The sequence below is a fragment of the Elephantulus edwardii genome, unplaced genomic scaffold (genome assembly GCF_000299155.1).
Source record: "Elephantulus edwardii isolate Elephantulus edwardi_28Jun2011 unplaced genomic scaffold, EleEdw1.0 scaffold00143, whole genome shotgun sequence".
Classification (NCBI taxonomy): domain Eukaryota; kingdom Metazoa; phylum Chordata; class Mammalia; order Macroscelidea; family Macroscelididae; genus Elephantulus; species Elephantulus edwardii.
Genome location: NW_006399893.1, coordinates 6,442,834 through 6,460,291, shown reverse-complemented (window position 1 = coordinate 6,460,291; position 17,458 = coordinate 6,442,834). Strand labels below are relative to the sequence as shown.

The following is a 17,458-nucleotide window of genomic DNA, read 5'->3' as shown; positions in this document are numbered from 1 at the left end:
GGAGGGACAGCGCAGGAGAGGAAGGCCCTCTATGAGGTGGATTGATTCAGTGACTGGGATAATTGGGATGGGAGTGTCGGAGACGGTGTGATTGGCACAGGACAGAGTGGAGTTTAGGGTTGTTGTTCATAGGGTCACTATGAGTCGCAGGCAACTCGACGGCACATAACAACAACAACAACAATAACAACAACAATTAATATCACATGTTACCACCAAAATATTGCTGAGTGTCATAAAATTGACTAGAACAGTACATTGAGAGAGAATTGCCAAAAGGTCTTGCAGGATCTTGAAGAGGCCATGGCATGAGGGATATCATTACTGATATCCGATGGATTCTGGCTGAATGTCAAGAATGCCAGAAGAATGTCTATTCATGCTAAATTGAGTATACAAAGTTATTTGACTATGTGGATTATAACAATTCATGGCTAACGCTGAGAAGAATTTGAATCCCAGAGTACTTTATTTTGCTCATGCAAAACCTATATGTAGACCAGGAAGTTGTTGTGCAAACAAAGCAAGGGGACATTACATGGTTTAAAATTAAGGAGGGAGTACTGCAGGGTTGTATTCTCTCTCCACACCTATTCAGTCTCTATGCTGAGCAAATTTTTTTAGAAGCTAGACTCTATGAAGAGGCATTTGGCATCAGGATTGGAGGGCTCAGATATGTCAGGAAGTGTAAGGATGGCACAGGACAGGATAGTGTACAGATCTGTTTTTCTTAACCTCGCTATTAGTCGAACTGGACTTAACAACACCTAAGAACAACAACTGTGATAAACCACACAACCGTGAATGTAGTATTTGAAATCTGTGTGGTCTTGGACATGGCTTATGGAGCTGGGTGAAAAGTAGAGTGCCATGGAAGTACAGGTTATAAAGAAATAGGAGATGGGAGGTGGTGGAGATAGCTATACATGATCTCTGAACATGACAGCTGTGAGCTATATGTGTAGAAAATTCCTTATGCCACACTACAAAGGCGTTGAATGAATGATGATTAAATGAAGTAGGTAATAAATGAGTAAATGAATAAAAGAAATACTCAGATTACAGAAAGAGTTGTTTTTAGGTTTTCCACCATTGTAATTAAAATTGATCCATCTGATTCTGACTTTTCACTTTGTTCTAAATCCTGCTTAAACTTTTGGAAGTTATCTTATTTGTGTACTGTTCTAGCTGTTTTTTGAATGATTTTCAGAAGTATTTCAATTGCATGTGATATTAATGACATTGTTCACTAGTTTCCACATTCAGTTGGATCATCTTTCTTGGGAATGGGAACAAATATGGACATCTTCTAATCAGTTGGCTGGATAGCTGTACTCTAACTTTCCCGGCATAGACTGGTGAGCACAGTCAAGACTGCATCTGTTAATTGAAACAAGTCAGTTTGTATCCCACCAATTTCTGGGACCTTATTTTTGTCAATATCTTCAATGCATCTTTCACTCACTCCTTTATTACCACTGGTTTCTGTTCATATGGTACTTCCTGAAAATTTTCACTGTTATTCAGTTCTTTCTGGTACAGTGGTTATGTGTATTCCCTCTACCTTGTTTTGATGATTTCTGGGACATGAGGCTTAAATTTGTTGGTTTTTTTTTGGTTCTCTCATCTTGGGGAATTCAGAGCAAGTTTTTTCTTTTTATTCTTCAATTCCAGCTATCTGCACATTCCACTATAATACTTTGCTTTGTCCTCCCGAGCTGCCCTTTGAGTGAAAACTCTGTTCAGTATTTTTACTTAGGCTTGTTTTCCCTTTGCTTTGGCTTGTTGATGCTCCAGTGCAATTTTTAGAGTCTCTTCTGACATCCATTTCGATTTTTTTCTTTCTCCTCTGTTCTTGTAATGACCTATTGATTTCTTCATGGATGATATCATCCCACAACTCATCTGGTCTTCAATTTTTGGTGTCTAATGCCTCAAACCTATTCCTAAGTAGATCTTGAAATTCAGACGGCATTGATTCAAGATCATATCTTGGTTCCTCTGGACTTAGTGAATATATGTTAAACAATGGAGATTGGATGATGAATAATAAAATGCTAGAAGTGTTTCTCCAGCCCACTCTATCTTCACAGAATGGCCTCTTCCATTTTCCTTGCCCATAAACTTTGGAAGGTTATAAAGTTTTACGGGCGTACAAGTTGCTTCTCTATGTTTAAATGTTATTTCCTGTAAGATCACTAAAAAACTCACTGTCTTTTAGTTGATGGTGACTTCCAGTGATCCCTATAGAGCTGAGCAGAATGGCTCCAAAAAGACAGTAAATCTTTACAAAAGCAGAACAACTCATTCCTTTTCCTGCAGAGCAGCTAATTGGATGGGAACTTCATACCTATTGATTAGCAGTCAGTCACTTTAAACACTGACCACTAGGGTTCTTCTATATGTTGTTTTTAGCTGTCATTAAGTCAACTATGACCTCATAGCACCCCCTCACCCACAGATGTGGACCTTGCCGTATCCATATTTTCCTCACCATCTCCCACAAGGTTGAGCCCAGACAGTCACTGTGTCACACCATCGTGTTGAAGGTCTTCCTCTCTTTTGCTGACTCTCTCCCTCACTTTTCGCAGCAGGAGGTATTTTTCCAAGGATGGCCCTTATTAACAACATGCCCAGGTATATAGGATAAATTTTCACCATGGGATAGGCTGCATCAAAAACATGAGTATCAGCTTTCAACTGTCATGCTGACATTAAGAGTTCTTCAACGCAAACGTTCATGATGTTTGAAGATTGTCTCATTAGACAGAATACATGTCTGGATAATTCTGAAGACTCAAGTGAACTATTTAGGATGGCATTCAGTTCAGAGTTTGTGTGAAGGGAGGGTGGCTGTATTTACCAGGGAAATGGTAAATATCAGTGATGATAGCTCAGTTGCCCAGCAGAATGTGGTATGGACCACCCAGTGGAGAAAGACCAATATTGAAAACAATGTATACAAACTTTGTAAGTAAACCAGTATAAAATATTTAATTATTAAAAAACACAACAACACACACACAAAACCAGAAGTGAAAACCAGTCGTAGTCAAGTGAGTTCCATCTCATGATGACCCTAAGTGTGTCAGTACATCTATGGCCCACAGGGTTTTCAATGACTAGCTTTGTAAAGTAAACTTCTGGAGATCTTGTCTTCTGAGGTGCTTTGGGCAGACTTGAAACTTCAGCCTTTTGGTCAGCAGCTAAGTGTGTTAGCTATTTATGCCTCATATGGACTCCACCAAACCCACTACAGTAGAGTTGATTCTGACTTGTCATAGACATCAGAGCATGTGAGGGTAGAACTGTGACTAACATGATTTTCAGAAGTCAGTCCTCCAGCCTTCCTTCTCAAGTGTCTCTTCATAGACCCAAACTTTCATCCTTTCAGTTTTCAGTTTCGGGAGTGAAGTGTGTTCTCCTAGGTGCTTCCCATCACCTTGAGTGTGCTGGACATTCACACTCAGCCACTACACGTGTCTCTGCTTGCTCAGTGAGGCCGGTGGAGCAATCACTGAGAAGTGCAGAGAGGGAAGACACGATGTTGGCACCAGTATGTGGTTCATGTCTCTTTGCTGGAAACTCCAAAGACTAAATGAACCATCTCTGCCAGCAGTTGAGGTGGAGGGGCAGGCACTGTGACATGTTCTGATAAATGACCTGTAAATTGAAAAGCCAGTTCCAGAACGAGGCAGTGAAAATCCCCTGTAATGTATTTGTTTCCCTTTTCCCAGCTAATTGGTGGCCTGGGTAGCTTGCGTGCTTAGGTTACTCCACAGACAAAAAGGTCGTCATATTTATTGTACAAACCAAGAACATGTTTTGGACTTTGAAAGGTGCTATTAATACTTACACAGGGACAGTGGATGTAAACTGGACTTCCCTAATAAATCAGGACCTGTGACTAACATGCTGAGAGGCTTTGTTACCTAAGCACAAATCAGCTTCCAAAGTCTCTGAAATGTTGAGTTATTTGTTACTCCAGCATAACCCAGACTGTCTTAACTAATAAAATGGGTAGTTTACAAACCGTCGCTGTCTGAATCCTGTCGAGAGAATGCTTCGGCAGTTGCCCTGTGGAACAGTCACAGCAGAGGCGATCTGTGAAGAGTAGAAGTGGTTGACTGTTCAGAGGGCTATTTCCTGTCTCTCTCACATCACCACCAGAAGGTCTATAGTGCATGTGGCCTTGACTACTGAAAAAGTAAAGTTCTAATACAAACAAGCAGCATCTCACACAATGCTCTGCAATTGCTCCATATTTTAGAACTTATTTTCTGGTCTAAATAGGACTAACATGACATAGACATTTTCCATGTAAGGAATGTACTCCTATGGACCTTGCTCACCAGTCTATGCCAGGAAATGTGAATGATAACTTCTGGCCAACAGGTTGGAAGAGGTGCATATTTATACCCATTCCCAATAAAGGTGATCCAATAGAGTATGGAAACTATTGAACTATATCATTAATATCACATGAAAGCAAAATACTGCTGAAGATCATTCAAAGATATCCAGAAAGAACATAGAGAACTGCCAGAAGTTCAAGCAGGATTTAGAAGAGGCTGTGTCACCAGGGATATCATTGCTGAGATCCAGATGGATCCTGGCTGAAAGTGAAGAATACCAGAAGAATGTCTTTTTTTATGCTTTATTGATCATGCAAAAGCATTTGACTGTGTGAATTATAACAAGTTATGGCTAACATTGAGAAGAATAGGAGTCCTAGAGCACTTAATTGTGTTCATGGGAAACCTTTACCTAGACCAGGAGGCTGTTTTGCGGACAGAGCAGGGAGCACTGCATTGTTAAAAATTAGGAAGGGAATGTGTCAGGATTGTATTTTCTCTCCATATCTGTTGAGTTTGTATGCTAAGCAAATTAAACGAGAAGTTGAACTCTATGACGAAGAATGTGGCATCTGGATAGAAGGAAAACTTATCAATAGCCTACATTATTCAGATGACATGACCTTACTTGTTGAAAGTGAGGAGGAATTGAAGCACTTTTTACAGAAGATCGAAGAATAGAATAAAGCCTTTAGTATGAATTGCCTCTCGTTGTCAGGAAAACAAAGATTCCTACCACTGAACCAATAGGCAACATCATGCTAGATGAGGAGAAGATCGAAACTGTCAACAATTTCATCTTACTTGAATCCACAATCAATACCCTTGGTACCAGCAGTCAGGAAATCAAGAGAATGGGAATGTTTACAGATCAGGAGCTCTTCAAATTTGGGGGGAGTAAAAATGTCAATTTAAAGTCTAACATCTGATTCAGGCCATGGTTTTTCCAAACACTTGTTATGCGTTTGAGAACTGGACAATAAATACGAATGACAGAAGAAGAATTGATGCCTTTGAGCTGTGGTGTTGGAGAAGAGTACTGAATATCCCATGGACTGTCAAAAGAACAAATAAGTATGTATTGGAGAGGGTGCAGCCAGAGTGCTCTTTAGAGGCAAAGATTATAAAGCTTTGTCTCACATACTTTGAGCATGTTGGTAGGAGGAGATATTCCTTGGAGAGGGTCACGATGCTGGGAAAAGTGGATGGTCTGCAAAGGAGAGGAAGATCCTCAACCAGCTGGATTGACACAGTGACTGCCTCAGTGGTCTCTAGTGTGTCAGGAATTGTGAGGATGGCACAGGATAGGACAGGGTTCAGATCTGTTGTGCATGAGGTTGCCATGGATCATAGCACCTAACAACAACAAGAATATGGAAATATTTACAGAGCTCTGGTTGTATAGTTCAAAGTGAGTTGTGGGGCTAACTCAAAGGCTTAAATTTCTAAAGATTCTTTAATAGTTAGACTTCTACCAGAGGGAAAGTCTGCCGTTAGGGACCTCTCAAACGTACTCAGGAGCAACAGTGTCTCTCTGGAGACTAAGGTGCGCCTGATACAGGTCATGGTATTTGCAATCGCTTGTTATGCATCAGAGAGTTGGACAATGACTAGGGAGGACAGAAGGAGAGTGGATGCTTTTGAGCTGTGGTGCTGGAGAAGGGTACTGAATGTACCATGGACTGCCAGGAAAACAAACAGATCCATCTTGGAGAGGATTAAACCAAGCTGCTCCTTGGAGGCAAGGATTCTGGGGCTTCGTCTGACATACTTTGGACATGTTGCCAGGAGGGACGGGTCCTTGGAGAGGGACATCATGCTTGGGAGGGTGGAGGGACAACGCAGGAGGGGAAGACCCTCTATGAGATGGATTGATTCGGTGACTGGGGTAATCGGGATGGGTGTGTCAGAGGCGGTGCGGTTGGCACAGGATAGAGCAGGGTTTAGAGCTGTTGTGCATAGGGTCGCTATGAGTCGGAAACGACTTGATGGCACATAACACAACAACAACAACCAGAGGGTCCACAGGAGACAGATAGGCAATCACCTTTTGAACTACGAGAGTTCCTACCTCCTACAAGTGATTACTTGATAATATTTTAGGGAATGACTATGTCATTCCATAACTGTCTCTAATTTTGCTTCATCAGCATCTTCTCCTTGTTGTTATGTATCATTTACATCATGTTGTTGTTTTTGTTAGGTGCCCTTGAGTTTAATATGACTCACATCACCCCCTATGAAAACAGATCTGAACCCTGTTCTGTCCTGTGCAAACATCACAATCTGACACACTCAAACCCATTGCTGCAGTCACTGTATCAGTCCACTTTCTTGAAGGTTTTCCTCTCCTTTACTGTCCACCTACCTTTCCAAAGGATAACCTTTTCTTGCAATATGTGAGATGAAGCTTTGCTATCCTTACCTACAAGAAGTACTCTGGCTGAACCTTCTCTAACACATACCTCGCAGTCTATGGGATGTTCGTTACTCTTCAACACTACAGTTCAAAGGCATCAATTCTCCTTCTATCATCCTTATTCATTGTCCAGCTCTAAGATGCATAGCTAGTGATTGAAAACACGACAGTCTTAATCAAGTACACCTTAATGTTCAAACTGACATTTATTTCTCTTCAATAATTTGGAGAGGTCCCTGACTGCAGACTTTCCCAGAGCAATGCCTCTCCTGATCGCCTGACTGCTGGTAACTAACCAGTGTATTCAGGAAAATGTAGTTGTTGGCAGTTTCAGTCTTTTGTCTACCTGTTATGATGTCACCTATTAGTGCAGTGGTGAGAATATTTGTTTTCTAGATGTTGAGATGCAATCCACATTAATGGTTGCAGTATTAGATCTTCTGTGCAAGCATTTCAAATACACCTCACTTTCGGTAAACAAGGTGGTATCATCTGCATATTGAAGGCTATTGATGAGTCTTTCTCCAATTTATTGTTAAGGGTTTCAAATGTACATTACTTCTTCAATAATGTCGTATTTAGATGAGTACATAGTGCTTTTACTTGACATCAATTATAAATTGGTTTTGAAACAATTCAATGTTTTACTACCAGCTGATTTGATTACTGATCTCTCCATTCCTTTGGGGTGATTCTACCAACAGGGGACGAGTTCCATTCTATCCCAATTTGTATTGGTGTATGAATTCATGTGGTATCACAGAAAGTAGCTCCATTAGCTAAGATAGCATTACCATATTCGTCATGGAAATCAGGTACACATTTTTAGTGGCTTTGTCTGACCATTATTTGCTTAACGCTTTGAACTTGAAGACAACTTAGTGCATTTTTAGCAAAGAGAAACATCATGAAGAAGTCAACAGAACTCCAGTAACTGCTGCTTGTTAGGAAAAATTTCCACTGAGAAGTTCTCTGTCTAGGTCCTATTCTAGGCCGTTATTGAACGTTCTTCAGCTGTATTTTGCTTGCATGTGATATTAATGATATTGTTGGAGAATTTCCTTAGTCTGTTGCATCACCTTTCTTGGGAATGGGGATAAATATGGATCTTTTCCAATCAGTCAACCTGACAGTTATCCTCCAAAATTTGACAGCCTGGTGAACACATCCAGGGCTGCATATGTCATTTGATACCTGTCAATTCATCAATTCCTGGGGCCATGGTGTTGGGTTTTTTTGATGGTTTTTTTGGGTGGGGGTTGGTGGTTTTTTGTTTGTTTTTTTGTTTTGTTTTGTTTTTATGGGTTTTGTCAGGGCCATCATTGTAACTTATAACTCATAGTTTAGAAATGTGACACATATTTGGAAGATACAATTTAATAGATGTCACTGTGCACTATCATTTTGAAGAATTCTTTAGGTCATATTACAAGAGTGTGCTTATAAGTTAAAGAGGAGAGTTCATGAGACTGATCTGGGAGGTTATTTTAACTCTTAATTCATTAATTTAAACCTAAGGAACAAACCAAAGTTCTAATGACATAATCCATAGGGAGCTGTGTTGCTATACCAAAAATAGCACCTGTCCTGAAGTTCAGACCTACCTGAGGCTCTGCAGGAGAATAATGAGCTATCTGTGCTCTTGCAGTTTACCTCCTCCAAAAACCTGCAGGAGAACAATGGGCCATCCCTGCTCATGCAATTTACTTCCTCCAAAAACCCACTGGAGGGTCAGCTGTGAGTCAATTCCATCTTGTTGGCAGTGACTGAGAGAGTGATAGAGCTTTTGTCGATTATTGAGCTGTCATGCCAACCCCTGCCTTGGATATATTCAGCAGTGCAGTGAAAGCTGGCAGGGTGAAGGTTCCCTTGCTGGCGTTCACGTGCACTCCTGGGACTCTGCTTTATCTCTCTCTGTTTGAATGAATATGAACTTTACAAACACGTGCATCCATAAATGCAGTTTTGTATTCTGCCACTGTTGAACAAAAACACTTGAGATTTGCTTGTTAACATTCAGGGGAACTCCCTTCAACTCCACGTTGAAAACGAGGCTTCTCCTCTGAATGTGTGTAATCGCCCCACTGCCCTCTCCACAGCTGCCTCTCACTGTGCACGGAGCTCTGGAGCAGGCGCCACACCAGCCTGCCTGGGAGAAAATTTATGCTGCTTTCTGCTCACACACAAATGGCCCTGGAGTGCGTATGATGCAGTAATTCAAAGTGCACTAGCACCTTTCGATCTGTTTATGAATGGTGGTGCATCCTCAGGAGTGAATTTAAGCACCATGATCTCTGGGCAACAGTATTATCCTTTCAAAATTTGTACTGAATTAAAAGTATATATCATCACGGAGAGAAATAAGAAATCCCAGCCCCTCAACGTTTATCCGGAGTGACTCTCAGTTTCAGTGCATTTTTCAGTTATTTTCACTGTGGATTTATTGTCCTTAATGATTACAGAGGGGAGAAGCAGGGAACCGTGAAGATCCATGCAGTCCTGGGCATCCTGGAGCTTGTTCCGATTTCTTGCTTAGATGAGCCAGCTCCTTAGTGAGGAGACTCCTCTCCTCAGGAGTCAAGTAGGTGCACTTGGGTGGAACTTAGTTCTAAGCCTGCAAAGTTTCCAAATGAACAGTTTCCTCTTCAAATTGAAAATTAGTCAGCTTTCCTTTCTACCCCCCCCAACTTGAGAGAAGCTTCGCAGTGCAATTAAAATGAGGCAGAAGAGAAGTAGGATGGAAAAGAAGCATAAAAGCAGATGATATTGCAGACAATGCAGAATTCTTATTTAATTAGCTAATCCCACAGGCGGCTCTCCCCCAGACACTAGAGCACTGGGCTGTGTTCATGGGATTCAGTTAGCCGGGATCCTTCCTGGTGATGCAGGGTCCTGGCTCAGAAATGAACACAGAACTGGTCTTCTCAAGGCAGCATTTTAGCCAGCTGACTTAACTAGTTTTATATTAAATGCATGACATGTAGTGTGACAAGAACTTGATGTTAGTTATCTGGAGTCTGGTCCAATCACGGTGAGCCTGTGTTCTGCAGAATGAATGTCACCCAGCCCTGAGTTGTCTATATGATTCTGGTGTGATGGCATCCATTGTCACGGGCATGAATGTTTGAATGTCTCTAACCTACAGGGCCCATCTTCCAGACATCATACAGGCAGTGTGCTGCTGTGATCTTCCTTAGAGTTTCCACTGACTAATCTTCACAAGTCCATCTTCAGTTCTTCCTGGTCTGCCTTAGTCTAGAAGATCTGGTGAAATCTGATCACTGCTAGGAGTATACCCTAAAGAAGGAACAGTTACTGACTGCATAACCTAGGAAAGTTTGGAGGGCATTATGCTCAGTGAACTTTCTCGGTCTCATAAGGACAAATGCTGACTATGACTATTATTGTAAATACAGAAAGATAACTAGTAAAATGTGTACAGAGATCCAGGGGGAGGAGAAGTGGGAAGAGAGGGGTGAGAATGCGCAGGCGGGACAATTTGGCACAATTTGGTGGGTGGATAAAGGAAATGGGAAAGATTCAGCAAGGATCTGGAAGGACAGGGTAATGATGGAAAGGTTTAATGGTGATTTATTTTATAAAACATAATGAATGAGAATGATTGCATGAAATGCATTGTAAATGAAGGATAGTGTAAAACACAGTGTATACAAACTTTCTATGCAAATCAATGTAAAATTAACAAAAAAGAAAAGACAAGGGTGAAATATACTCTAGTGCTCACAGAGGTTATGTTAAAACAAAAAAAGGGGGGGTTGTGATGCAAACAGAAGCATGCAAGACTTTATTGCATTGCTCACTGTAGCAAAGGGATACTCAGGTGTCCATCAGTGAACAAATGGCTGGAGAAATGATGGCACAGTGATACAATGGAGTGATACACGACACTGAAAAGCAGGAAAGGCTGTGTGAAACACTACACAAGACCAATGAGTCCGGAGGACATTATGTCGAGTGCAATAAATCTGTCACAAAAGGACAAATACTGTGTAAGACCCCTGTGTAAAATAACGTAAGGCCACTGGGATTAAAAACTAGAGAAAGATTGACGTCCAGAGAGAATCATTTTCATGTAATTTCTAAGAAGGAGAAAGCAGGGAGTCGAAAATTGATTAATAGACAACAAACACCTAAGATGGGGAAGGGAAAGACGGTAAGTATGGAATGAATGGATGGTCAGGCATTGTGTATGTTATAAGTATGTTATCAAAGAAAATGTGTGTGAATCAGTGACTAGAAAAAGCCCATGCTAAGTAAGCTATGTGCTACGTGAGCTTTCTCTCAAATCACAATAAAACAAAACAAAACAATATGGATATTCATTGGAAAATTTTTTTTAAAAAAACAAAACCTAAACTGTCTACCATGGGTGATGCAGCTTTTATTTGAAATGCCAGTGACAACATGCCCAGTGTGACACACTGGCAGATGGGTGGTGGCGACAAGAAGAGCAGAGACATAGTCAGGGGGATATTTGATAGCTTTACTGACGACCAGGGACCAGGATGTCCATAGACTAGGACTTAGCCCTCAAGTCTTGCTCACACCTCCTACTCATCATTACTTCTCTCTGATTTGGTAACAGTCTGCAGGATCGTGAATATGCAGGGCAATGGCAAATGCGTGACAGCAGGAATTGAATACATTCTTTTATTCACTCAGGAAGAATATATAGAATGCACACTCTGTAACAGCATATATGCCTAATTGCTGGAGACAAAATGAAACTCATGGCAGAGTACCTGACTCGAGAAATTTAGAGATCCTTAATATGGTGCAGAGATGGGGATGAGGGCAGAAAGAAACTCAAGAGAGAACAAAGAAAGGATTTCTCTCTTAGAGAAGAATGACATCAAGGGTAGATTTGGGGGGTTGGCATTTGTGTGGATTGCTGAATATTTTGTGGTCAGGACATTTTTTTCTTCATCAATAGATGATTTCTCTTAAATTGTTTTAACTTATAGTTGCTGTTGTTGTTGTTAGGTGTCATCTAGTTGAATACGACTCCTACCAACCCTGTGACAGATCAGAACCCTATCCTGTGCCGTTTTTGTCAGCTCTGACACACTGGAACCCATTGCTGCAGTCATTGTGTCAATTCATCCAGAGAAAAACAAAAATAAATCAAACAAACCTAAACACACTCAAAGTGTGTGAGACAGCCAGAAGAACAAAACAAGTACGTCTTGGAGAAAGTTCAACCAGGCTACTCCTTGGACCCAAGAATGATGGAGCTTCTTCTCACATATTTTGGGCAGGTTGTTAGAAGGGGCAAGTCCTTGGAGAAGGACATCATGCTTGGAAAGGTGCAGAGTGAGCTTAGGAGAAGATGACCCTTAACAAGATGGATTAACAAGGTGATTAGGATAATAGACTTGAGTATTTTAGAAACGGTGAAGATGGCACATGTTAGGGCCATGTTCCAATCTGCTTTTCACAAGATCACTATTAGTCACGATTGACTCGACAGCATATAAAAACAACACAGCAACACATAGACAGTCACCAAATGTGAGCTAGGGATTTTTGAAGTTAGCGCTTTTATTAAAGATGTAAATATGAGATGTATGCTTGGATTGCCCCACACATGAGCTAGAAACTTTTGAAGTTATCTCTTTTATTAAAAATACAAATATGAGATGCATGCTTGGATTGCCAGGGCCGCTGACCTTGTAGGCTAAGTGCCCATTTTCTTAGGGAAGCTACCTAATTCCAGGATTGCACAGGGAAGGAGGTTCAAAGTCAAGAAGAGGTGCTTGACTAACTTCTGTTTTAACCCCAGCTCCTTTATCCTTTCATTAATATGAAGTTCCGTCTCAGTGGCTGTTTGCTGTTGTTGTTAGGTGCCATCAGGTCGTCTAGTACCCTTGCTCAAAACAACACACTTTCTCACAGTGGAGAATGGGGGGTCAAATATGTTGAAATACCAGTTAGAGCAATTTGCATCTCACAATAGCCCCTCTGGACAGACTTCCTGGTAAAGAGGAAGAAAAGAGAATGTGATATGCCCTTTTAGTCTATTGGTTAGCGTTATAGCTGCTCACTTAACTAAGAATGCAACATTTGTGTCTTCTAGGCTGCAACACTTCCATGATACATCTTCAAGGATATGAACATATACGGCTAAGCGCAATTGATAACAGTGCATCTAAATTCCAAAATCAATCTCCATAATAGTCTATGTGTTTCCTACTGCCAAAGGGGCCCTTTAGAGTAGTGAGAGAAGATCCTCACCCTGAAACCTACAGTGTCCCTTTTCAGCAGGAAGTAGCTAAGAGAATATGCCATCCCCTTTTCCTTATGAATCAGGGTGAAGTCTCTCTCAGGGAGGAGTGATAGGGAATGGCAAAGGACACACTGATAAAGGAGATTAATCAGAACTGGCTTTGACATACACTGTGGCAATTGGCCAATTAAAATAGACATTCGGGGGGTGGGGTGGGAGAAGAATGCACTGGGGAGGATGGTAGAGAAAACAGTGCAACAATGAATGAATGAAAACCCAAAATCTCTGTAAATGTTCATTAAAACTAATAAAATTTAATAATAATTAAAAAAAGAATGCAACAGACTATTGAGTCATTTGCATTAATTAATTGTCTGCTAAAGTTGCAAATATTTGTGCTCAAGTATTTCTTAAAAGTACAAACATGGCTGAGATCATCCTTAAGTGAAAAGAGTGTCAGTTTCCATGTGGGCAGCAAATTTTTGTTTGATTTTTTACTGTATCCTGTTTCTGTTGGATCTGAAGTTGTGCTAGACAGAGTACCTCAGCCCTGGGATCAGAAAAGAACATTTCAGTCTAACATCCTCATCAGTTGCTGGAATATCATTGGGGAAATGGAGGACTAGATTTAAGGAGGAAGGAAGGGATGCAGGAAAGCTCATGTTTAATTGACATGTTAGAAGACCCACTCCTAATATATCCTGGAGCCCTATTTTCTGACATGCATTATTAAGTAAGTCTAAGTTTTCAGGGTCCACGTCATGGTCTCTTAGTGTCTTTTAAGCTCTTGATACTATTAGGCTTTTATCCATGAAAGCATTTCTCTTTCACATTTAGCCATTGCGTCAGAACTGTCTCATTTGATGTTCCATTGAGTTTTGGAGTTTGTAAATCACACAGGAAGAAGATCTCCTGGTTTTCTCCCATGGAGCTGATAGAGTATTAAGAGTGGTCATGGAAGTGCCCCCATCAGGTTACGAGTAGTTCCTGGGAACTCTGCAATCAGGACTTGCTAGCATTGAGGACATCACTGAGCAGTTCCTTCCAGAGGAATCTTCCTACATTGGATGCAGACCTAATAGCAGGGAGTGTCTGCACTTTCCAAGAGGATCTAGGAACAAGGTGGCTCCTGGGCACTCAGCGGGCCTGGATGCTATGATTTGCAGATCACACTCTGCATGGTTTTGAATTGTTCTTTATCTCCTACATCATGAATTAATTTTCCAATTCCTTAACTTCAAATTAGTTTCTTTATTAAGCAAAGTCTATACCTTTAATTGCTACCAGAGGAAATACTAGCATCTATCATTTAAATGCTAAGTGCATATCTGCTGTCATGGACCTCTCTAGAATGCTGAAGAGCAATCATTATCAGTCTAGGTAACAAAGGTGTGCCTAATCCAGGCCACGGTCTTCTCAATTATGTGTTATGCTTCAGAGAGCTGCACAGTGACTAAGGATGACAGAAGAAGACTAGATACATGTTGTGATTCTGGAGAAGAGTCTTGAACATACCATGGACTGCCAAGAAAACAGACTGGTCTGTCTTGGAGAGGGTGAAACCAGGTCTTTCCTTGGAGGCTCTGATTTTGAAGGTCCACTGTTGCAGACCGAGGGTCCCAAAGAATGGAATAATTTTATAATTATTAATAAAGAGACAAACAGCCAGGAATGTGATAGAGCAGAGAGCATAAAATGGGCCTGCAGTTCTTGACTGAAGACCCCAAGCCAAGCTTCTCTGTATCTTTATTGAAAATTATCAGGAAGTAAATCACAAAGAGAATTCAATGCAAATGAAGCCAAGCTCTTTCTATTGAAAACCTTCTACTTGACTCAGGAGGGAGGGGTTCACAAATGCAAGAATTTGGTTTACCCTTAACTATTAACCTTGATACCTCAGGGTGAAATCTAGCTCAGGAAGTAACACTCTCTCTGTAGGGGGCCCTTTGCTGTCTCCTGTCTTGCAGGGAACAAACAGCTCATTTTCTAGGATCTGCCACAAGAGAAATTCTAATTTATAAATCTGTAATTCCTTCAATTCCTGAACAAGGGTTTTCATATAATATTTGGTATAAAGTTTGGCTTCCCATAGTCCACCTCACCTTGGGCACATGGCCAGGAGAGATCAGTCCTTGGAGAAGGATATCATGCTCAGAAGGGTGGGTGGACAGTGCAGGACAGGAAGACTCCAGATGTGACGGACTGATACAGTAACTGGGGTGATGGGGGTTGGTGTGTCAGAGTTAGGCTGGCTCAGGACAGGGAAGGGCTCAGAGCTGCTGTACATAACGTTGCAGGTGACTCAATGGCACATAACAACAATAATAAACTATGACGGTTTTGGAAATAGGAGTGGCATCCACTTCCTGAATAACATGTCTTTGGAACTCTATGAACTCTATGAACTTTGACAAATGTCAGTAGTTGTAGAAGGGCTTCAGGCCTTTTGTTCATAGGGTCGCTATGAGTTGTGCTTGACTTGAAGGCAATCAACAACAACAACAAGTGCATATAAAATGGAATCTATTTTTTAATAAAGTAAAATACATGGATCTGTAGCTGTTTCCTTGAACATACTGGGCCTTTTGTTGGATTTTGTGTTTTGTTTTTTCTTTTTTAAGGAAAAGAATTTTCCTGTATGACATCAACTTAATGGCATACCAGTAACTATAATAAGGTCTGCCTATTTTAATTATTACAGTTATTTAAATGGTCTTTAGGGAAAGAAAGGATTTTACTCCAGGTTGGGTAAAAAAAAAACCAAACAAACAAAAAACACCCCAACAACAATAGCAACAAAAAGGCAAAAAACAGAAAAACCTAGAAGACATTAATTCATGTTAATGTTTAGAGATAAATTGTACCCCAGCAGCTTGACATGTCATTGTTATTGTTGGGTACCACAGAGTCAAAACCAACCCACAGCTTTGGCAGGTTTTCAGAGGCAGTTAATAGCATGGGAGGAGACTGCCCATTTTCTCCTACTGTGCAGCTGGTGGCCTTGAACCATGTGCCTTTGGTATTGCAGTGCAGCTTCTTACCACCAGGCCACCACAGCTCCCTAAGGGGAAAAGATGTCAGCACAAAAATTCAACCAGCAATACCCATGCCTGAACTGGAGGGAGGCATCAGCTCTCTTGCATTTAGGAAACAGGTGGGAGAGCTGCACTGAGCTGAGTCTGGTACTGCAGACCCCCAGGCATCAGCCAGCAAAGGAATAAAATGAAGGAAAATGTCTGCCAAGAGAAGTCTCGCTATCTTTGATTCTTCGGGAAAATAAAGAGATAAGCCTGCTAAATGAAAATTTAAAATAGACGATGCCATCAGGAAATGAATAATGGTATCTACACATCAGGCTTAAGACATTTTCACTGTGACCGAATCCAAAAGGTTATGAAAAGATGCAACAACATAATTTTTTAACAAGAATTAGGATGAGGCCCTGCAATTCTGTTCCAAGCCGTAGGTTGAAAATGTAATTGGTTTTAATTAATCACAAAGCAGTGCCAGAAAACAGCTCATGGCACCATGGAAGGGGTGCTGGGTCAGCCTCAGATGCCTCTGAACAGCTTCCTGCCCGCACATTCTTTTTCCATTTTTTTTTCTTTTATCAAATACAAAGCCAAGAAGAATGGGAGAAAGGTGAAAAGATGTTTTTCTTTTTGATCCAGCAACTTGTGAATAGAGCTTTTTAATTACATAGAAGAGATAATTCAGCAAGATATGCCCTAAGAGTCTTATTGTAACTTAAAGAAAAAGAAAAGGGCAGGTTACTTTAAGTCAGTCTTATCCACTGGGCCCTTTCTAAGCCAGATTTTTATGAATGAGTAATAATAGTACAGAATCAAGTAAGAATGGCCTTTGCCCTCTGTTCTAAGGTGCAAAGAACCCCATCATCTCCATGTGATGTTAACGGAAAGCCACCCTCTGTCAGGTTTCAAAGGATGCCGAGCTTTATGAAAGATGAAGAAAGTAGACTAATATGTCAGAAACAAAGGCTTGCATTGTCATTATGTGTTTATGATAGATTTGGGTGAGCATTGGGGAAACTCCAGAACTACTTAAAAGTTTTTATTTGTTTCTATATAACAAAACAGATTTACAGGTGGGTTCTGATTGCTTATTATTTCAGAATTTGCACCCTGATGTTTATGTTTTGGCAGGAACAGTTGGCCTCTTCTGTATCATATCCTTTCCCCAGGTCAGAAAGCTCTGTGTTCCCTTCCTGGCAGTGCTCCCCCAGGCAGTGCACCCTAGGACAAGGCTTAGTTTCCAATTAAAATACTTGGTCATGCAAAAGCATCCCCCTGGATGTAAGCCATGCCCGTTTGACAGGGGCTGCTGTGTTTGGTTAATGTTGTTGTTATTATAGTTAGATGCGACCTAGTTGCCTCTGAATCCCAGCCTTCCTGCATACGGCAACATGAAATGCCCGTG

The 17,458-nt window shown here is 41.0% G+C and overlaps 1 protein-coding gene and 1 pseudogene across 1 annotated transcript in view; one reads left to right on the top strand and one right to left on the bottom strand.

Moving 5' to 3' along the window:
• The window catches only part of NCKAP5 (NCK-associated protein 5), a 914,632-nt gene that overhangs the window by 448,974 nt on the left and 448,200 nt on the right, over nt 1–17,458 (top strand).
• LOC102847097 lies at nt 7,438–7,683 on the bottom strand (annotated as a pseudogene).